The sequence below is a fragment of the Microtus pennsylvanicus genome, chromosome 7 (genome assembly GCF_037038515.1).
Source record: "Microtus pennsylvanicus isolate mMicPen1 chromosome 7, mMicPen1.hap1, whole genome shotgun sequence".
Classification (NCBI taxonomy): Eukaryota; Metazoa; Chordata; class Mammalia; order Rodentia; family Cricetidae; genus Microtus; species Microtus pennsylvanicus.
This window is the reverse complement of record NC_134585.1, coordinates 110,198,883-110,206,808: the sequence shown is the minus strand read 5'-3', so window position 1 is coordinate 110,206,808 and position 7,926 is coordinate 110,198,883.

Below are 7,926 nucleotides of genomic sequence, written 5' to 3'. Positions count from 1 at the left end.
GGAGGGTCCTACGAAAGCTGAATCACTGAACCGAGGGCAGGAGAGGCGGCTCAGCAGTTAAGAGCACTCGCTGCTCTTGCAGAAGACGTGGGCAGTTCCCAGCACCTACATGGTGGCTCACACATATCCATAACTCCAATTCCAGGGGATCCAGCACCCTCCTCTGACCTCCATAGTCACCAGGCATGCATGTGGTGCATGCACACAGGCAGGTAACACCCATACACAGAAAATGTTTAATTAAAAAACCCTGAAACTAGAACTACGCTTGAACCAATTATACCACTCTTGAGGATACGCCAGACAGACTCTAGGTCAACAACACATTCCGGAGATAACTTGCCTGTCCGCGTTCACTGCTGGGGCTATCCACAATGTCCAGGAAATAGAACGAAACTAGACGTCCATCAATATCCTAATAAAGAAAGAAATGTGGTCATAAAAAAGAAAGATGTGCCCACTGGTATAACCGTGGCATGACCCATGGGTAACTGACCACTTCTAGACTGAATCTGAACCTGTTCCGCAGGAGGGAATTTAATCTAGTGAGAAGCTAAGGAGGCCACAGCGTACTGGGAGGAAAGTCGCTTAAATGTACTTAAAAGTCCTTGGATTTATTTCTAAAAATGTATGGTTTCTCATTATTACATTGAATTATTTGTGTGTAGGGGGCGCACATGCTCCAGCATGGTCATTAAAGTCAGAGAACAACATGTGGGAATAAGTTCTTTCCTACCATAGGGGCCCTGGGGACTGAACTCAAGCCATCAAGCTTGGCAGCAAGCCCCTTTACCTGCTAAGCCATCCCATTAGCCCAATATTTAGACTTATACTGATATAATGTTACTGTCAGCCTTGGTCAGAGAAGCTTCATATTGCTGTGGTTACTGCAGAGATGCGTAACCAGCGGAAATGCTGAGAAAACCGACAGCTGAGTGCTCAGCCCTGATTGAGACTCAGAGAGCATCATGGGAGAGGAGGCGGAGAGAACGGAAGAGCTGGGGGGCGGCGGCGAGGGGCGGATGCTATGGAAATGCTCAGCTCTGAATGAGACTCAGGGAGCATCATGGGAGAGCCGGAGATAACGTAAGAGCTGGAGGTCAGGGGGATGCTATGGAAAGCCGTTAGACTTACAAAAGCTGAGCTGGGTATGGTGATTTATGATTGTCAGCCCAGCTGAGGCTGGAAAGGTCCAAGGCTAGCCTGGGCTACATAATGAGGCTGAGGCCAGCCTGACTGTCTAGTGAGAGCCTGTCTCAAAAATAAATAAAATGCTAATGTTTGCCTCCTTCTGGTTAAAATTATTTCACATGATGCTCACACAGTGACCTTGTGGAGTGAGGATTGTCATTACTGTCCCGCAGAGAAGAAAACAGAAGTTAAAAGAAATTTAGTAATTTGCCTGTAATACAAGTGGCCATAATGGGAACTCAAGCATTCTGGCTCCAGAACATTTGTGATCTTCCAAGATGTCAGCTCCCATTCCAGCGTGAAGCCAGAATGCTAAGTACTGAAGATAATATTCTGAGAAGCAATTCCGTTTGCCAGGGAGCGCTGTGGGATTCCTATGCAGTGATGAGGACTGAATTACAAGGGGAACGTCTGGGCCAAAGAGGATCCCCAGTCAGGAATAAGGCCCACTAACGGTCTCGCCACACATGACACTTTGTAGAAGCCTCAACATGTATTGCCCTCAACCCCGTTTAAAGCAGCTGAGTGCTCTGTCCTCTTTAAAATTCCTTGCATGCATTCGTAATCACTGTTCCTTAATAGAGTCTTTTCTGGGAGTTAGGAAACTGGAAAACAACTGGGGGCACAAAAATATGCTGGAGGCGGTCTTGGGAACAGCTCTCGGTGCTTGAGAAGATCTACAGGACTCCAGCGTTGAAAGGGCTTCCAGGGGCATCGCAGGACGCGGACGTGAGTCCTCGGCATCAAGGGTACGGTCCAGGCTCCACCAATGGCTTACCGAGATCACACGATGTGAATGTGCGCAGAGCCAGTCAGAATCTCAGTCCCACTGAGTCCTGGCTCAAGGGCACTTTCCACTTCTTCAAAGTTTCTTGTTTCCAAGCCAAATTTACCCAGGAACCCAAGTATCCAGGGATGGCCCTAGAAAACCAACCTTCTCCCATTCTCTACCCAGAGCCATCTCAGACGGGGGAGGAGAAAGGAGGGTACACTCCATTTTGAGAGCCGGTGATGTACGGACCGCTGTTGGGCGCAGTGCTTCATTTGTTATCCACATCACCTGACAAGTCTCCTGGAAGCAAGGCTGGCGTATTTGCATTCTGCAAATCAGAAGGGCGAGGTCCGCAAAACCAAGGGACTGGCTTAAGCTTCTGCAACGGGGAATAGGTGGTAGTCGGACTGGAGCCTGACACTGACTTTTAAAAGTCATGTAGCAGATGCAGGGCCCAGCTGACCAGAAGAGACCTCCGTATCCTAGCCGGCTGTCTCCACAGGAAGTGGGCAGCGTCTGCCTAGGCGTGGGACTCCCACCATAGATGACAAATTGTGCCCTTTAGAAGCTTAACATTTTGTACTTTGCCCAGATGCCCTTACTGAGAACCAGAGGAAGGCAGAGGAAGCAGAAGGAAGGACACATTGGAGTTTGTCGAGAAAGAAAACAAGCCTTTTTTCAAGGGAGGGGAGGAGGGTGTTCTGTTTGGTTGGTTGGTTGGTTGGTTTTTTTGTTTTGTTTTGTTTTGTTTTTTTGTTTTTTGAGACAGGGATTCTTTGTGTAGCCCTGGCTGTCCTGGAACTTGCTCTGTAGACCAGGCTGGCCTCGAACTCACAGAGATCCGCCTACCTCTGCCTCCCAAGTGCTGGGATTAAAGGTGTGCGCCACGGCCGCCTAACAAGCCTGTTCTTAACCAGAGCTATAGCAAAACCATAGCTTGCCTTTAGGAATCCCCAAACTCTGCTGATCTTGATCTTCCGCCACTCTCGTTAGTCATCTCGCTAGCGAGGCCCGCACTATGTACAACTAAACTCGGACACAAGAGGGGACTTTAAAGAAAGTGACGAATCAGTCCTGACTCTTTCCTGGACCGAGGAAAGCAATGAACAGAGGCAGCTGAGAGGCCTCCCTAAATTAAGGCTGCCCAAAGACAGAAATCTGGAAACATTCACAGCTGAAGGTGTGGGGTCCTTCGCAAACCTCTCCTGACCTCCCTGGGCACTGACGTCTGTTGCACTCTGGGTAAAACTGGGAGACTGGTGGCTCAGGGCTAGGAGAGGTGTCAGAGAAGGCTGGTGCTGGTGGCACAGGCCCACGGGGCAGCATGCCTGCCAACATGATTCATGGCTTCCCCCCAGACCTGCAATTTATTATGATTTTGTGTTTCTCCAAAAGTCAAAAGTTCTCAACATCACATGCTTGAATTTTCACCTTAAAAGTCCCATTTTAGTAAGAGCAGCTTGTGCAGTCCCCGAGTCCCCTCCCTCCCAAGGGACATGTGTAGAACAAGGCCGCCTGGGTGGCAGCAGTTCCTCTTGGAAGAGAAATGTGTTTCTTCTCTGCCCTGCTGTTTCTGGCAGGGGACACACACTCCTGTGCTTGTCTCTGGAGCTTGCTCCAAAGGATAAATTATACAGGCAACCATCACTGCCAACAGCAGCCGTGTGCCCCTTGTTTTCAAGACTGAGGGACTCACACTGGCTTTGATAGAGCATTTAGAAAAGAGACAAATTGAAACTACTCAGGTCTTGGAACTGGAGTGGTAGTCAGTGGGTCGGAGCGTGTTCTGCTCTTGCAGAGGACCTGAGTTCAGTTTCCAGCACTTGTATCAGGTGGCTTACGACGTCTGTCACTACAGCTCCAGGGGGATTTGACATCTTTGAACTCTAATCTCACGTACTGACACACGCATAAACACACAACTAAAAGTAATGAAACTACATCTTTAAACAATCCAGCCTTTCAAATGCCTCAAGAGCTTCTGCCTGTTACTCTGTGTATGGGATTTTATCGAATCTGGTTTCTCCTCGGAAAAGAATAAAATAGGAGTTTACAAGTGTTCACTAAGCTGGGCACGGTGGGGCGCACACTCAGAACTCACAAGGCAGAGTCGGGCAGATCTGAGTTCTAGACCAGCCTGATCTACGATAGCAAGTTTCAGGCCAACCAGGGCTACATGGTGAGACTGTGTGTTGATAGATGACAGACAGACAGACAGACAGACAGACAGACAGACAGATGATGGATGGATGGATAGATAGATAGATGATAGATAGATAGATAGATAGATAGATAGATAGATAGATAGATAGATAGACAGATAGAGCAAGCACATAATTTTGAATGTTCCAAATACCTTTCCTTGGCTTTTGCTCCTAGCCACACTCACTTTCTGGCGATTTCCTCCTTTCTGGCGAGCCCACCCGTCTGCGATCCCTGGGGTGGATCAGACCACAGCACACCAGCCAATCTGTTTGATTTCCCATTCCTCCTCAAGAAATCTAAAAACACTAAGTTTCTAGGATGCATTTCAAGGTACAAAGACCTGGAGAGGGCTGGGAGATGGCTCAGCAGGCAAAAGCACTTGCTGATCGAGTGTGAGGACCTGGGTTTGACCCCCAGAACTCACTAAAACCAGGCGTGGTGCTTCTGTCATCCAGGGCTCCTACAGGGTGATGGGCAGCCGAGGCAGAACTCCCAGCTCAGCCTGTACAACAGAAAACAGGACAGCCCCCCTCAAACAAGGTGGAAGGTGAAGACTGACACCCACGGGTGTCCTCTGACTGCCACATGCACACCACACTACACCCATGTGCATTCCACCTCCCTCTCCCTACACACACACGGGAGGGGGGGAAATTAAAAATAAACAAAACACTGGCAGCTGGCTATGGTGATGCATGTTTTTAATCTCAGCACTCCGGAGGCAGAGGCAGGTGGATTTCGGTGAATTCGATATCACCCCGGTCTAGATAATAAATGCCAGGACAGCCACAGCTACATAACAGAGAGACCCTGTTTGAAAACAAAACAAAACAAAAACTCAAGACAAAACTGAACATGGTGACAGACAGGTGCCTACCCTGGAGGTGGAGCAAGAGGATCACAAAGTCAAGCTCCTACTCTGTGCTTATAGTGAGTTTGAAACTAAACTGGACTACATGAGACCCCACCACAAAACAAAGACAACAAACAAAATTAAAACCAAACAAAGCAAAACAAAACAAAAACCCTCTGACGGGAACAGAGTACAGTCTCTTTCAGTAGAAAGCTTTGAGGCATGTGACTTTAGGCAAATCACACAATCTGGGCTGAACTCTCTCCCTGCAAAAGAGGTATCCAGCCAGCTGGCCGGGCTGTTGGATGAGTACCTACTGAGGCCGCTGTGGTGTTCGACGGATTGGATAAAGAATCAGGTTAGAGGAGGCTGGAGAGATGACGGCTCAGAGCAGGTAGTGCGATTGCAGAGGCCCCAAGTTCAGTTCCCAGCACCATATCATATAGACAGTTTCTTTATTAACCAATGGTATTCACCGCATACAGAGGGGAATCCCACATCAACCAAGTGCTCCTAATCATTTAGTCATAACCTCTCCAGCTCCAAATCTGAGATGTCAAAAAACACTGGCTGAACAATGCAGCCGAGGTGACAAATTCAACAGTCTCGTTTCAGCCACTTCCACAAGCTATGTGACATCCATATTGGCAATCTATCTCCTTTGCAGACTGACCCATGCATTTTCTTTTCCCTTAAGCCACCTTGTGATAGTTTCCCTGGTAACAAACCACAGGCTTCCCATTCCAGAGAGCATTGGCTAGAAACGCAGCAGGCCTGCAGAGTAACCTGCACTTAGCAGAGGAGGAGCTGGTACACAGAGAGGAGGCTGCGCAGCATTGCTGCTTCTAGTCAGGGCTTCTGGACGGAGGTGTGGTCTTCAAATTTCAACTGTTCTGTACCAGAGGGTTAAAAGGAACCGTGAGGAATGAGTACAACCAAGCCCCCAGTGACCACATGGCACTGACAGAGAGGTAGCCATCCAGAAGGTTGCAGACTGCTCCAGACTGTACTTGCTACTTGTCCATGAAAAAGTACAAACTGAGCAAGGGGTCAGAAATGCTTACAGATAAGAGTATCCACCTCTGGAACATGCAGTCCAATCCTTCTGCTTGCACTCTTTCTGGTTTTGTGAGCGCATGTTCACCTGAGGGTGCATGTATGTGGGGAAGCCAGAAGAGAACCTCAGATGTCATTCCTTAGGGGTGGCCCTTTTGCTTTTTTAAACATAGTCTCTCACTAACCTGGAGCTCACCAAATGGGCTAGCATGGCTAGGATCAAGCCTAGCTAGGATCTGCCTGCCTGCTTCCTCCTCCAGAGCGCTAGGATTATAAGAACACTCACCATGCAGGGCTTTTAACAGGTTCTGAGACTCAATTTAGGACTTTCTGAGCTCTCTCCCTAGCACCCCTACCCCCACTTTTTTTTTCTTGCTGTTTTTTTTTTTTTTAAGACAGGCTCTTATGTAGAGCAGATTGGCCTCACACCAGCTATATAGCCAAGGATGGCCTTGCACTCCCAGTCTCCTGCCTCCACCTCTCAAGGACTGGAATTATAGACATGTACCAGTACATCCACCCTGTATACTTTGTCTTTTTATTCATTTTTTTATGGCTCTTAATATTCACTCATGTTTCATAAATGTATTGCTCTGTAGCAAGCAAGCAAACTATATGGACGTCTCAGTACTAGGTTAAAAACTTGCAAAATTTTCAGTGTGAATGGGTATAGGTATTTTTATAACAGCAGGATATTGCTAGAAGGCCCTAGAGTATTCCACTCCAGACTTAGAAGAAAAAGTAATGAAACTATGGTGTTGGGTGTGCTTTTGCATTCTACTTTACAAGCGAACCAAAGGATAGTTGTTTCTCCATCAGAATTCAGTAGAAAAATTACGAATCTTCTAGCTCATTTTCACCCTGGGAATGAGCAGCGGCTTCATTCCTGTGCTTTAGACTGTACCCAACGCATGGTACTCACTACCAGAAGGCATCCTAGCTGAAAACCCCTGAATCCATCAAAACCTGATTCAACCCCTACCTTCGCTGCTTGACAGCTTCTGGCCTCTGGGTATATGGCTTCACTGAAGCAGTTTCCTCAACTACACATGCAGATGAAAGTAAGCAGAGCTGTCCGTCTCATCTGTGTCCCCAGACTGCTGGGAGAGTCGGTGAGTGCACCCCAAAAGCATGGCAGATGTACACGATGAGATCGATGTGACAATCTCAGTCTTCAAAGAGCTGACCCAAGTTGGTGGAGCAACGAAGTTACAGAATACTGATATTCCTCAAATACATTAACCAAAGACTTTACCAAACTAGAAAATATTGCTAATTCTCTCCTTGTAGAGAACTCTTTCATGACTCTTGAACCATTTGTCTCCCAGCACATAGCACCACAGAGGACCTCTGGAGGGACAAGAAGAGAGCACACAATGCCTGTCCCACGCAGCTCAGTGCCATGGTTAGGCCAACACTGGGCACAGAAAGGACTTGGTGATAGCAAGAGAAAAGCGATCTCATTTTAACTTGTTTAACTATTCATAATGTTAGGTATATTTCTAAAGAGGAGTCTCTCTGCTGATGCAAATAATTCCTATCAGACCAAATTAGACCGAATAAAAGATGCCCACGTTTAATGCAGCGCTCCCAGGTGGCTGGGAAAAGCATGGTGAGGGAGAGAGCAGGGGAGACCACACAAATCCCGGAGGCCACGTGTTCCTTTTCTGGGTGGGAGCCTAAATAGCCTGTGGGAGTGGTCCTGACCCTCCCTGGGGAGGGGTCATTGCTTGGCAGGCTTTCCCGGAGGTGGAGTCTGAGGGGTCTTAGGATGGGTGCCAGGGGCTGGGGTGATGCTTCCAATCATCCCAGGCTCCTTGGATATAGGGGTGTCAGAGGGCTGAGATCT